The sequence below is a fragment of the Numida meleagris genome, chromosome 2 (assembly GCF_002078875.1).
Source record: "Numida meleagris isolate 19003 breed g44 Domestic line chromosome 2, NumMel1.0, whole genome shotgun sequence".
NCBI lineage: Eukaryota > Metazoa > Chordata > Aves > Galliformes > Numididae > Numida > Numida meleagris.
This window is the reverse complement of record NC_034410.1, coordinates 6,278,200-6,293,410: the sequence shown is the minus strand read 5'-3', so window position 1 is coordinate 6,293,410 and position 15,211 is coordinate 6,278,200. Positions and strand designations below refer to the sequence as shown.

Genomic DNA, 15,211 nt, shown 5'->3' with positions numbered 1-15,211 from the left:
AAACGTTTGTAACAGACAAGATAATGCATCTGCAAATCAAATTCTCTACACTGATTCCCAAGTTGGACAGTGACACCTGACTCATAGTTGTTTGAGAGAGTAGCTTCATTTGGTGTTTCAAATGGTCAAACTCAGGCAGTTGACCTGGTCTACACCAAACACTGCTCACCTGTACTGCAGATAGCAGCTGACCACCCCTCAGGCAAACCTTTGATGCATAAGTTACTAAAATTATGCTTTTGTTTTCTTCCTACTAGAAACTGTTGTGTTCGAGGAGCTTCATCAAGGTTCATACACGACCTGTACAACAAGAGAGGGATTGACCTCGCTTCACATCTTAAAAGAAATGGAGAATCATAGAGTATCTCACATTGGGCTCTCATTATAGTCACTGGAGAGAAATAGACATTTCTGGGTTGGCAGTCAGGCAACCTATTTGAGATGTATGCTTCAGCAGGAGATGAATTGTACCATAGATCTCAGTGATACTGACTAAATCGCTATTGATTTAGTCATGCTGCATTCAGTGAGCATATTGACTAGCTCATACAGATGTCTGCATTGTAGATGTCTAGATTTACTCTGTGGGGATGCAATTAGTTCCCTAAACATAGGTGCCATGCAAAGTAATCATGGGTATCTGGGAGAGCCAAGTGTGTCTTTCAGGCAAGATGCAGGATCTACAGGGGACTTGCCTCCAGCACCACCAGTGAGTTGAGGACCCTTAGACATCTCAAGTGGTCCCAGGTCTGTGTACAACTGAACTGACCCACACCACATGCAGGAAAAAAACACATAGGTGACCTCATCAGATGAGCCAAATCTCCATGTCATCTTTAGTGGTGGCAGCAATAAAATAATGACACTGAACTCATGCCCAGGAAAAGTACTCCTACTTCACCAACCTTCTCAGGGACCTCCCTGCTCACTGAGTCCCACATTCTGCTATTGCAGTTACCACATCACACAATTTGTCATGTAAACTTACTGAGCTCTGCTTTGAGATTTGGCATGTTGCTTCACTCTTATTAAATTAATTGAAAGGCAATTTTGCTTATTGGAGTAACGCAGTCTAAATTTATTAATGTAAATTTTTTAGTGATTTTCAGTTGTTCCACCTCTAATCTTTGGCTGAAACTGTTCTTCCTGTTTATGCACCTGTTTTACTCAAAAGCAACAACTTTCACAATATTTTAGGAAACTCACAACAAAGTCCAACTTTTATCCCAAAGAGAAATAGTAGAGAAAACATCTAGTTTTTTGGCCTGAACACAACACAGACTCCTCACTTTTATTCAAAAATGCTATTTAGCTAATTTTACACTTTGTGTTCAGTACACTGGTAGAAAGCAACTATTTTAAAAGTGCAAAACATTTTCCTTCTCCAGTGCTTGTTAGAGGCTATTCAGACTCATCCTTCTCTTCTCCAGTTTGGTATTACATACGCATCCAGTAGGAAAGAGAGCTCTTGGTTAATGGCACTATTGTCCTACAATCCCAAATGAGGTAGTTCTCTTTCAAAAGTGAGCCAGGATTTTCTCAGATTTTTATTAAAGGCTCCTGAAGTGAGTCAGACACTTCTGTCTTTTTCTCTCTATGCTTTTTTTTTTTTATGCTTTTCTTTATCTTCCCCAACAGTTTCAAGCGTTAGGACACCAGTCTTGCTGCAAGGCATGCATATGAAGTCACTACAGATAAGGAAGCACATGAACTTGAACATGATATCAAATACAGTATTGGAGACCGGAAGAATAAATTTTTACAGAGATAAGCTCCCTTGAGAGCCTATGTAATAAAACAACTTTCCAGTCTGAAGTTACGCTCCAAGAAGAACATGAGTGTAGTAGTAGGTTGCAATCAAAAACATTTGACAATATTTTGAGACATTGTTCAACTGCAATAAGAAAACTAATGCCTGATTGAAGAGATCAGTTCTCTAAGTATCTATACTTTGCCATTTGACCTTATTGATTTGTTGGAGTGGAAAAGTTCCTCAGGGTCAAGTTAGTCTGGAAAATGCTCCAACAGATCACAGGTCAGCTGTCAGCTGAGCTCTGCCTGCCACCTACTTTGGAGACCTGGTTTTCTGCCACCTTGCTCAGTTCAGTCAGTGTCCCTCAGCTGCTGATTACACTTGGTCTTTTCTCCCTTTGTTAGAAATAGTTCCAATAATGGGATAGGATCCAAAAGAGAAAAGCCACCAGATTTTATATGACCAGTTCACATAAAAGGGAATTTCAGGGACTCTAAAGAAGATGCTATAGCATGTATGAAGAGCTGAACTGGTCTACAGACACCATGCTATAAATAAAGGTGTTGTGTATCTCTGCTCCTTTATTCTCTGTCCTTGAGACAAATTCAGTTCACCCTGTTCTCAAAGCGAATTCGTCCTTGTGTAAGTATTCATTGACTTCAGAGTGCTGTAGAAAAGGAAATTCATTATTTCCCTGCAACTTAAATTAAAAACATGTTCTTCATTGTCAGCAAAGAAGAGTCACTCTAGATAGAGAGGCACAGGCCCTACTGCACACCATTTCCATTTACGGCAGGATGCAGACTGCTATGGGTGCAATAGGATGCCATTCTCTTCATAGGTTTTGTTTGTGTGCTGTGGATTTTAAAAAACAAAAACAAAAAAAAAAAAACATACCCAGGACAGGTGTAGGGGACTGCTAAACACTTTTCTGCTCTGCTTATTCCATAAAGTGCAAACTTACTATCACACAGAGAGAAGATCATACTGTAAGGGAACTATGACTTTCAAAGCTAAATGCATTAGTGAACAGCAAGCAGCATGTGCTGAACATAGATCTCTGTGCTGTGAAGCCACGTGTGAAATACAAAAGAAAGAAACATTATCTACCTCTGAAAGGTATTTTAAGAGACTGGGAACTATAAAATACCTAGTTCTGATGCACAAATCATATAGAATTCATGAATTGCCATGTTAGAACCCCAATGAATGGTGATGCTTATACTGTTATAATCTTCACATTATCTATTCTGCTTGAAAGGATGGATTTCAAAAAAGCCATACAAACACTTGCCTTCCAATAATGCCTCATTTCCATGGGTTCTGCCTAGAGCCCAGCAAAAAAAAAACAACAACAAAAAAAAAAACACCAACATCTATTCACTGATTCTAGTGGATTTAGATTAAGTCATTTATCCAGTCATATAGAAGATATCACAAAACTGTTTTATTCAAGTTTTGATGAATGGACAAGTTACAGATCAATGTTTTATGCTGCATCAGTTACTCTGGCAGTGGAGTGCAAAACAAAAACATTAATTTCATCGACTGTCAGAACGGGAGGTTGGTCCAAAAAAGTGCTTATTCTCTTCACGGAATGAAGAGAGCTCAGGTTCTTGCTGAGATGGTACTGATTTATGATGCAAAAAAGCTTCAAGTTCCAGTACCTCCAGTCTGACAAGAAGAATTACCAGACTCAGCAAACATTGTTATGAGTACAAACTAAAAGCATAGAGAAAACCAAAACATAGTGTAAAAGTGTAAGAAATCGTTCACAGCGAGCTGAAGATCACTGACGACAGCCTGTAATACAACACATAGCTGTGTCTTGTAACTGGTGGCATCTCTAGAAGACCTAACAAAAGTTCTAGGAAATCTGTGCAGTTCCGTGATCCAGATCGGAACATCAGCTACCATGCTCAGAAGGCTGAAATTTAAATGAGATAGAAAGAATAAATAAAGGAAAAAAAGAAGTGAACCTACGGTCTTCATCAATTTAAGTTAATAGAAAACAACCAACCGTTAGACACACAGATTACTTCTTCATCTTGAGATAAAAATCAAGGAACAAACTGAGGTATTTTTCATGTTTTAGTTTGGTGGTTTTTTTTTTTTTAATTGTATCAAACTCAAAGTAGTCTTTCAATAACATGCAAGCATATTGTCTGCTTTTACTGTTTTTATGGACACCACTATGTGTCACAGATGCTACACTCTTCACTCATAAGAGAAAAGCAGCAGTATGCTTATTGTTAGAACATAATGATTTAAGAAAGCTTAATCATAAATAAGAGAGTGACTTAAGACGGGGGATGATGAGGATCATCTGTACTTATATAGTAAATAGTCACTTATCATCTACATAGTAAGTAGTCAAACACTCTTATCCAGGAGGCCCTCTCATTGAATCACACAGTTCAGAGCACACACCTTTGTGCTCTAAATTCCTTGAACCAAAGAGATAAGGAACCTAAGTACAGCTGAATCCACTCCTACTCCCAGACTTGGTCAATTGCATACATCTAAGGGTACAATCAATTTAAGATACAAATCTTAGCAAAGCTAGCCAAGCTTAAGCAAATTATTAATCACTTACCAAGGATCTGTACCTGGAAGGCATCTTTTAGCACGAAGGTTTAAGGGGTTTTTACAGCAGATACTACCTCAAAAGGCACCCCTTTTTCAAGGGGAAAATCCCATCACACAGTCAACTACCATACAAAAGAGCTTAAGGGGCAGGTGGGCTGCTCATTATTTATGGGTTAAGATAATTAACTCATAGGCATAGATTTGGCACATGCTCAGCTGACTTCCAGCTGCTGAACCAGGTGTCTGCTATCAGCTCTCTCAGCACCCAGCTGAGACAGTATTGTGGTGGTTATCTGTCTTTATGAGACTCTGAGTGTTATCAGTACTGTGCTTCACCCAAGCAAGGCCTTTGGTGCTCTTTTCTTGCAGTTAGGTAGGTTCTAGGAGCACTCATAAGCCTGCCAAGAATCACTCACAAAACGTAGAAATTTACACAGAGATTTCAGTGAACGTACCCAAAATTCCAAGCTTGCAGCAAAACCAGGAATGTGTTTCTTCAGGTTTCAGTTTCAGGCTGCAGATTTCACAGCACTCTGTTTTCCTCATTGATAAATGCCTTTTTGAATGGTAGAGCTCCCTCTGAAAGCGTGAAAGGTGTTCCTCTTTGAAAAATGTCATCTGTGTGAGATAGGCATCCCTATGATCAATTTTTCATGCTGCTCTTTTTCTGTCTTTGTGTGATTCTGAGTTTCAGATGATAGCCTCCTAAAGTTGTTGCACATTTTATTCTAGCTGAGCTATCATTAAAAATAACATCCTCATCATATCTCCTGGATAAATCATGTTATGTTATGCAGGTCTTTTTTTTTCTTTCTCTTTTTGAGGAAAGTAGTAGGATGTCTTTCAATGCAAAGTTTTCCTCAAAGAGATAGACATATTGAACAGACCTGGCTCACCAACAGTTAGGAATCATGGGCAAATTGCATTAACAATTTAAGTGCAAACTTGAAGGATTCTCAAAAGGAGTTAAACTTGTGTCATTCAAGCGCAAATGTAGACCTCTGTGATTTCTGTTGGCTTGTAATGATCAGCAGCTCACTTTAGAGTTAAGAGGGCACATAAACCTATACTCAACTGGTGAAATGGAAGCAGAAACAAAAACATTGCAAAATGTAATCATTCTTTTAAAATTATTACTATAATTATTTGTAGATCTTGGTTTTCCTGTGATGTTTCCAGCTTAGTAAAATCCAACATGTAACAAAAATCCCAGAAAAGATCTGTTTCTCAGAAATTTCTGATGAGTTTCTTGAGGACTGGTACCGTAGACATCTCTTGTATAAAATCAATTATAAGCAGAAAAAGAAATCACATTGTATTTCAATAAGGAAGCCTTAGAAGGGTGACTAGAATTAGCTATGAGACCATATCTTCTTCGCTGTTATATTCACACACAAAAATGTAGGAGGTTCCAATCCAGCATAGAACACTGACCTCTGGGACCCTCCCATTAAACCCGCTGTAGTATCCAGAGCTTCTTCCTCTTCCCAGAAGCTTTCCATGAAAAAGAGTTCTGCTTATTAAAATAAGCATACACTCAAGTTGTCAGTGAGTTATGCAGTTGATTCTGGGGCTATGACTAGTGTTATCCCATGGGCTGGCAGAATACAGTTATCCCAGGGCTTCCATTTATAGGAGACACAGAATCAAAGCTTGAGATGTTTTCTGCATGATGTGGTGATTATCTACAGTCCTTAGATGTGCCATAGTTTTAAAAATATCATAGTTGTTTGTTTTTGAAAGGTGAGGTGGCTTTCTTATGTCCAGAGTATACTTAATGTTAGGTAGGTTTATTAAAATTTAATAATTCATCATACACTCTGATAACTACTTTTTATCCTTCAAGAGAACTTTATAGAGTGAATGACCAAAGCCCAGCAACCAGGGCCGCTCTATGTGTTTGCATAGAGTCTTGAATCTGTTCACACTGGAACTACATTCAGAGAGCCCAGTGTAATGTTCTCAAAAGCCCTTGCAGTCCTATAGCAAGGTTGCTTGCACAGCTTTATGAGACAAATCCCACCTGGCTTTTTGAACAGTGAAGTTCATTGAACTTTGAAAGTGCCTGCAGCACTGGGCTGCACCATCAGACTCTGGGGTTTGCCCAGCTATGCTCATAAGACCTCTCTGTGATACCTTAGCATTAGGACCCTCCTTTTACAAACAAGCCCAGAGGCAGAGTTGAAAACTGTGATCAATATACACACAAAAAAAAAAAGAAGCCAAAAAGCCCACCAGGTCAAATAAATTATTTGTTGAACATTATTCACTCTAAATCCCCTGGAAGCAAGTGAGTTCATTGCAAAGTCTGGAAACACTGCGATGTTCCAGTGTTGCTGCAGATTAACAGTTTTCAGCTCTTCTTTTTGTCCAATTTGCACGTTTCTCAGGAACCCCTGGACAGCAAAATCAGCCTGAGTATTTTTTTCCTAATTACTCCTTGCAGATCCCTAAGAAGTAAGAACAGACCCTGTTTGCCCCCTGCCCTCAGTCTCCCTCCAAGGGATCACTGAAAATAGAACTGCATGAATTTTTCTTTCTCTCTTTAGCTCAGACTTTTTGTAGTTCTCCATCTATATGCAAGCCCTCCCATTTTCAGAGCCTGCTCCAAATGCACTAAAAACTAGTCAAGAACAAAGCAGGCTCTTAAAGAAACATGTTTGGGCTCATAAAGTTTGAATACTGTGCATCAAGGTCAGAAATATCCTATTTATTAAGATGTGATTTCAACATTTAATAGCCCAAAGCTGCTCCATTTTTATTTTATTTTTTCAACTACCTGATGCTTGGGCAAATTTCTTCTCTAATTCTTATTTTTGATTACTTCATATCCTCTGAAGACTGAACTCCAAATATTTGAATATTACCAGGAATAGTCCAGCTTCTACCAACATGTCTGTGCTATCCAAATCACGACCGAGAGAGTCTGTTTTGTTCTCTGATATGTAAATCTATCAAAGAACAGATCTCTGCTGCCAGTACATCTCATGAACTGCTCAAGGACAGTAAATTTGTGTTTGCTTGTGTTGTTAGTCTCACTCTCACATTTCCCAGCATATCTCATGAAAGATGAGGGTCAATCCAACAGGAATAGAGGTGGTGTGGCTTCTAGTGACAGTCATTGCTTTCAGCCATTCTTCTGCACTTTCTAAAGCTGCTAGTGATTGCAGAGGCATCTTTCACCATCTGCACAGCTTGAAACATCAGAATAATCTACCTCAGAGTATCACATTAGGTTATTTCTTTCTGAAGCACAGCCCAGCTTGAGTTATGAAATAAGGAATATCCTGAAGCCATCAAGTTCTTTACAAAGTCCCTTTTTAGCTGGTACTAATTGTACAAGCATTATTCCTCCTACAGCTGCCAATGGACCTGTCCCAGTGCACTGCTCAGAAATAAATACGAAGGCAAATGCTAATGAATGTTTCAGTACTGTTCAGCCAAAAAAAGTCATGATCCCAAATAAACGGGAGCTTTTGATTTTGTGACAAACCCTACATCCTGCTTTAGAGACCTTGCTAGTAAATCTGTTTACTGGAAACCTTAAAAGTGAGAGCCATAATGCTGAAGTCTCCACAATATCAAAAGCTCAAGACCCAGCCGTATGTACTTCCCTAGGAGCTTCCCTCTGCCACTCAAAGCAGCAGTCTTTCCTGCCAGCAGCAGGGATACAAGGAGAGAAAACATCTGTCTCAGAGAAATATTTCCAGAATGCTGTCACTTTTTCAGCCAAATCATTTAACTTGTATGGAAATAGAAAAGGCACTGGAAAACTAGGAAATTGTGGGGAAAAAAAAAAAAGAATTCTTTGCAAAAAAAAGGCTCTAAGGGCCAATTTAAGCCCTAACAGATGTTTCTAAAGCTTTGACTTCTTTACTGAAAAAGTCCAGCCATCCCAAATCAGTTTTGATGACTATATGATAATCAAGCAAGACAGTTACAACCAACCTTGGCAATTGTTGGCACAAAATTAAAACAGCAAAGAAGTAGGTAGTGTGTTCAAATAAGATAGAAGGAATGGCTGGGGAACAACAGAGAGTGAGATACCTGATTAAAGGTGGCTTTTATCTCAGTTCAAGTCAAAATCACACTCTGGATAAATTTAGTATAATGTGTTCAAGTAAAGCAGCAGCAAGAGGAATAAGTCAACATTTGAGAAGAAAAAGTGATGTTTCTATTCTAAATAATCGAATAAAAACAAAGCAACCCTGTTTCTCACTCCTTACATACAATTAGTATGCTGAATTGTCTCCAAAAATAACACATTTCAGTGGCTCAAAAAGGCATCAGTTGGCACCTGGTAATGTCAGCTTCTGCTCTAAAAAATGGATTTGCATTAATGCCAGTGTGGGATTCTGTGTTTATTGCTTCTCCGTGGTTTCCAAATGAAATGGATTCTGGAACTGAGTCATTGTCATATGAGGCTACTCCAGTCTCAAAGAAACTCTCTTGAAGGAGACAAAAGAAAAACAGAAAAAACAGTGTGCAGCCAGCGTGGCCACAGACCATCCGACAGAATTATATGAGTTCTTTCCATTTCCATAAGCCCTCCTGTGGTAGGTCAAGTGAAGTTACACAGTCCTTGCGTGAGCCGGCATGATATTCTAGAGACCAAAATAAATTTAAATATCAATCTTGCTGGAGAACTTATTTCTCAAAGCCAAACATCCTCATTGTGAAATGCCATGTGTCCCCAGATGGCTTTGGTCTATCTCTTTGAGTCCCATACGGGCTGAGGAGTGGTGAGCAAGGTGGCCAGGCTACGGAGAGTCAAATTCAGCTCACATGCAAGCAAATACAAAAGCTTCCAGTTTCCTGCTTCCAGTCACACAGGTATGCATGTTTAAAATTTTGAAGCTTGCATTCATGTTTCCCTTTCTTTTTCCCCTTCTTCCTTTTCATCTCCCTTTCCTCCTGGAATATGCCATGGATCACATCCCACATCACAGCCTGGTGCCTGTGATGAAAAAAAAGATTTTGCCAGTGGCAAAACTTCAGGTGTCTATATGTTGCCTCCACAAATCCTTGAGTTTCCATGACTTCACCACTCACCATTGTCAACGGTTTACGGGCGTTAGGCCCGATTCTGTGACAAAGGGGACGGGGGACCCAAGGGCCCACGTCCCGGGAAAAGGGGAAAGGGGAAAAGGGTAGGGAGATGGCCCTGAGAGCAAAGAACAGCGGCAACAATCTGAGGAGAAACAAACTAATTTACTAAATAAAATATCGGAATGCAAAACAACACACTATAATACAATATAATTACAATTTAAGCTGATAAATCCAACACAGAGAGAGAGAATGTCCCAAAATCAAGGTAGGCCTTACTCTACTACCGACGATAAGACGGCTGGAGAGCGAGGTGCTGCCAAGACGAGAGACGGCGGAAAAAGGGACGAGGTCTCGTGATCTGCAAGTTTTTATACTGTGAGCTTCTATCTTTTCCCTCCGGCTGGAAAATGGTAACAAAGGAGCAAAGTACCGTGGGGACTGTAGTAGTCCTTCTCTTCTGAGAACTAGGTATGTCCACTACATGATGTTATGATGTGGAATACCAATAACCGAAAATCACAAAACCATGACAACCATCTACGGCGTTTCTGAAATGAATTGCAGTAACATGTCAGCAGGAAGGCGTCAATGATGAAGAGTACAAGGATGGTGCAGAGGCAGCTGAGGTGCGAAGGAGGACAAAAGGGTGACAAATTTAATATAGATCCAACCTGGCCAATGCTTCAGTGTCCATATCCCACACCAGAGACTGAGTATTGCTCAGAGCCCATCAGCTAGCCACAATGTGCCAATGTTGATCTTGAGCAAGCACTATATTGTGGGTTATCAGAGACTGGTCCTGAACACATTTGATGATAAAGAGAACTTCTGGTCTGAGTTTCCCAGTACCAAACTCCTGGTGCTGTAGGAGTCCTTCTCCTTCTGTGCCTCCTTTCTGAGGGGAAAATATTTTTGTCTCCCTAGAAAGAGGAAGTGAAAGAGATTTTAGCAAGTCACTGACAGGCTTGTTGGATTTGCATGGAACCACAAAATGACTGCTCAAAATCTGATTGGCTGCACAAACGTAGACTCTAGTTTATATGATCTACAAGACCAGTCTACTCTGTGTAAGTGAAAGCACCATTTCATTTCAGTTCATTGATTATTTTGTGTGGAGAGGACTTTAGCTGCAAATCTTAAGTAATTTTGCATCAAAGGAAAACACATTGCAACCTTAACTTATTTTCAGTACCACTGTAGAGACAAGAAAGATACCCAGTGGTAATCCATGCAAAGAATCCAGTGAACCATTCATTGCCTCTTTGCTGTGCAGTTGTCTTGGATACAACAGTAATAAAGTGCCTTTGTCATAAAAAACAAAGCAATCTTATTGAAATAAAAATAGGAAGCCAGAAATCTGTGAGTAAGAAGGTGCCATTCTTTTACACCATTTTCAGATATGCACTCCAAACTCCATTATTGAGTGATATACATTATAATGTAATGGATTCATATATTGGCTTACACCAGTGTTTGCACATCCTGTATTTTCATTTTTAATGTAAATACTAAAAAAACTCTTGGCAATGTACTGATGGTGGGTAGGGAGAGACTACAGTCAGGATTTTGGGAGCTGTTGCTAAATCACAGCTTCTATAAAACGTATTAGTAGTGGAACAGTGAAGCTATTTCCTTACCACTCCATAAATGCAGGAGTATATTCATGCCATGATTTCAGAAAGAACTTGATTAAAGCATTAAGTCCCAAACCAAGAGATATTCTTTAATAAATCTTCTCAGTGCATTTCAGTCACTGTTTGTTCTTTATATGTAAAGCATTTTCATGGTGATCTGAGACAACTCACCAACTTTTGTTTTTGGCTTCTATATGATCAATGACAAAAAACCAAATTAATCTTTTGCAACAAAGAAAAAAACAATACTTTTCTGAATATTAATGGACTAGCAAGGTGCAATTTGCCAGATCTGTCATGGTACAGATATAAAATGCAAACGTTCCCAGTAAGCTGTCATTCAGAGACCCGTGGTTGTTCACATAACTTGTATTTGAGTCAATAATTTTCCTAAGTTAATAGGAACAGATATTATTCTAATGTATCATTTAAAGATAAATATACATATTTTTTTTTACAAAAAATACTTCATGAATAGAGCTTTATTTTCACTCAACATATAGCATTCCCTCACAACTACTTAAGAAACACATTCCACATTCATTAGGCACTCCGAGCCCAAGGGGCTGGTGCTTATAAATGTTGTATTTCACGTTTATCTCAGTAGCACACAAGTATGTGTACCACTCTATGTTGATGAGATTCTCCAAAGCCTGTAAACCCCTACCAGAGTTACTTTCTACTACATCCGCAGAGGAGCTCCGTGACAGAAATAATAATCTGTTGCTGGTCGATTATATTCACACTATCAACATAACTCTCCTGACTGGATCAATTAGAGAAAGTACTGCCAGTGAACCATCCTACGAATGTGGAATGGTTGCAGCGTAATAACCACTTTTTTTCCCCTAAAAGAGGCTGTGGTGGTTTGCGAGGTATCCATTAAAGAAAGCAAAAACAAACCAACAAATGTATTCCTTGCAAATGCTCTGAGATCAGCTGCTTCACCAGAAGATTTTACAAAAGGTGGTCCAGTCTCTCCTTGAAAGCTTTTCAAGCTACCTCAATCAAGAACACACTTCTGGCTGTAGGTTGGTTCCAATTTCTCAGGCCCATAACATTGAGCCTAAGCAGTAACTATTGAATTTCTATTAGGCATTTATAAATGTCCTGTATCTTTTAACCTATAAAGAACTATAAAACAGCTATATCCTGAGCTTGGACTTCACATACAAAACCAATACAGAGTGACATATTAACAATGTTCATGCCAAATCTTCTCCCTAGATTTGACCATTTCTTCAACTTGCCTGTTAAGTACACAGCCTAATCCCCATGTCTAAGAGACACTTTCCTCCTTTGCTCTGAGCAGAGTGTAATATAAGAAGGAGACACATCAGGGAGTCCTGCAACTCTTTCCCAGGCAGGTTACCACCGACTCCTGAAATTAAGTTTGAGAAACGCAATACCCTGTTTTATTGACTAACACATCAGTCAACGCACAGAGCAAAATAACTTTGGTTCAGAGTACTCTTTTTCCTTTATTCTGATGAGTAGTTTATAGGGAAAATAGTTGCACACATTTAATTTCAGTGTGAAGATATTTTTGTAAGGTAGCTCTATGGCCTGCTACCCTATAAAGTAGACATCATTTAAAGACAGATTATTCAAAACTAAACACTTTCCTCATAGCTTCATTCTGTCCCCCTTATGGTCAATGAAATGTCATTACTGACTGTAATAATGGAAGCAGAAAGTCATCAGGTCTTATCCAAATCCCACTCAAGTCAATAACACAGGATTTCCATGAACTTCAAGAGTATGGACAAAAACTGCTACTACTGCAGCCACAAAATTATTGTGTTCATGGTTAAATTTAACCACTTTTAAATGGACAGAAACTCTTACGACTGTTCTTTGCCAAAGCAACAATGAGATTTAGGTTTGGTAGAGCAAGAAGAGTTCCTGCTTTCCATAATTATTCCACTTCAGCAAAGTACTGACAACAGCACATGGCTTGACTGTCTCTCTATGCCTTCTTGTTAGATATTCATAGATCTTAAGGTCAGCAGGAACCACCCGACTCTCTAGCAGAACAGAAGCCATCCAGTTCCACCTGGTTGCTCCTCTGCATATTCCAATAATTAGTGTCTGACTAAAGCCTGCCTTCCAGAGAGGCATCTAGTCTTAATGTGAAGACTGCAGGAGACAGCAAAGACACTAGTTACTCTCTTAATTTGTGAAATTTTTCTCCCCATTCTGAAAGGGCATGAAACAAAACAGTCCTGAATTAACAGCATTGTTAAACAAAACATTTAGATGGATTAAGGATCCAGTGCATTACAAGTGGGAGCTTAGTTGAAATTTACAAAAACATAAAAAATAAAAAATAAAATCTTTCTGAACTGACATCTGGCCATGTGGCTTGATGATAGTCAAAGTTTAAAAAATTTATTAGGAAGTAAAACTAGGGGTTGGAACGGGAAAATGCCACAAAATGATGTTAGGCACTGCCTACATTGCTTTGCCTTCTATTTCTTATGCTCCAATGCCAAGTGCTTGGTTTTGTTACATGCGGCCAAGTCCAGGCTGGATCTCCCAGCTGAACTGACCAACGACTGAAGGAATTTGATTTTTTCATCTTCAAACTAAGACAGTAGCAGAAAAGTGCTCTCCATACCTATTCCTTCATCAAAGGGTCTGAACAGGTAAATCACAACAAATTGAGAACTCCTGAAGTCATTTTCGAGAGAAAGAGATGATCTAGTAAATGCAAGAGGAAAAGAATATAAAGGGACTCATTTTATTTCAACTTGTTGTATTTGCAAGAAGGTTTTGCGTTACTTAGACTATATGCCTTTTCATCCCTCTCTGGGACTCCTCATTCAAAAAAAAATCTGTGAGCTAGGCGTAATACCAAAATATCAGGCTTTGCATCAGGAAGATACATTCTGGCAAGAGAGGTTTCCAAAGAAAATCATGTTGACTTTCCAGGACATACAAAAAGAATACAAAAGAATAAAAAAAAGTTGTGTCCATAAAGCAGCAAAGACCAGGATAAAATAATCAAGATTTCTGGCATTAGAACAATAAACAATCTTTCAGCCTGGCTAGCCACAACTTGCCTTTGTTCTGTAAAAATTGTTGGGTTGAGGAACATGGAGAGAGTGCAAAAACATCTTGAGCTTAAAACCTGAAGCGCTCCTGGCTCTGTTCTGAAATCAGCCTTAAGCTTGATTGCAAAATGATAAATCTAGAGTAAGTAATAAATCTAGGTGTTTATATATGCCTATGTACAAAGCGAACAGGGAAGGATAAGAGAAGAAAAATATAGGAACAGTAAGAAAACAAAATAAATAAATAATCATGCAGAGCCAGTTTCTCAGCTAGGGTAAATCACTCTTTCTCTATTAAGGTCAATACAACCAGACAATGTTTATGCTTAATACAATAACATTTTGCTTTATCCATGGTAGACCAATTTCTTTTAAGCCTGTGCCAATTATTCTCAAAACTGTCTGTAGGCAGAAGATATCACACTCACTCCACAAAACTTCCGTATTATAGACATTTTTGAAATATCATCATTTCATCCAAGCTGAAGCAGATCAATATATTTTTGACCAAGGAAGTTAATACAACCCCCATTCAAAACGTGGCTTGTGAACGGGCCCTAACACAAAGCAGCAGAGCAAGATTCCTGCTGAAGGCAATCTCATATTTTTCTCTCCTTCTGCTAAGTTAATTCCTGCAGCTGCAAATAACATGAAGGTCTTGCAGACAACCTGCTGCCTCACGCTTTCAAGACAGGGACAACTTTTTGCTCTATTTGTATGGCGCTTTGCACTATGGGATGCTCTCTCAAACTTGAGAGGTTGTAGGTGCTTCCAGGAGGAATATAATAAACATTTAAATATCTTTAAATATCTTTTACTGTCATCGGTAAGCTATAATATCACTAGAATAACTGAAATGTAGTGGGATTGCTTATGTAGCTGGAGTTCTGTTACAGATGGATGCAAACTCTTCAGGAGGCACTCATGGAGAAGATGAGAGAGATTGCCTTCTACATGAAGCAGCAGCTCAGGTATGGAGCTTTTGTATGAGACTTGATGGGGTGAGTGAGTTCTGTTCTGTTTGGGGTCTATATATGAGCAGGAGGTAGTGAGGTTGATATTGGGGTGCGAGCATGTTATCAAACAGCAAACAGAATGTGAATGAAGACGAAACATTCCTGCAGGTA

The 15,211-nt window shown here is 39.0% G+C and overlaps 1 long non-coding RNA gene across 1 annotated transcript; it reads right to left on the bottom strand.

Annotated features, from left to right (window-relative positions):
• On the bottom strand, window positions 3,181-4,462 carry LOC110395025. Its single transcript, XR_002436108.1, has 2 exons — window positions 4,350-4,462; window positions 3,181-3,680 (listed from the first exon to the last, which is right to left on the bottom strand). It is a non-coding gene; the product is annotated as an uncharacterized LOC110395025 (long non-coding RNA).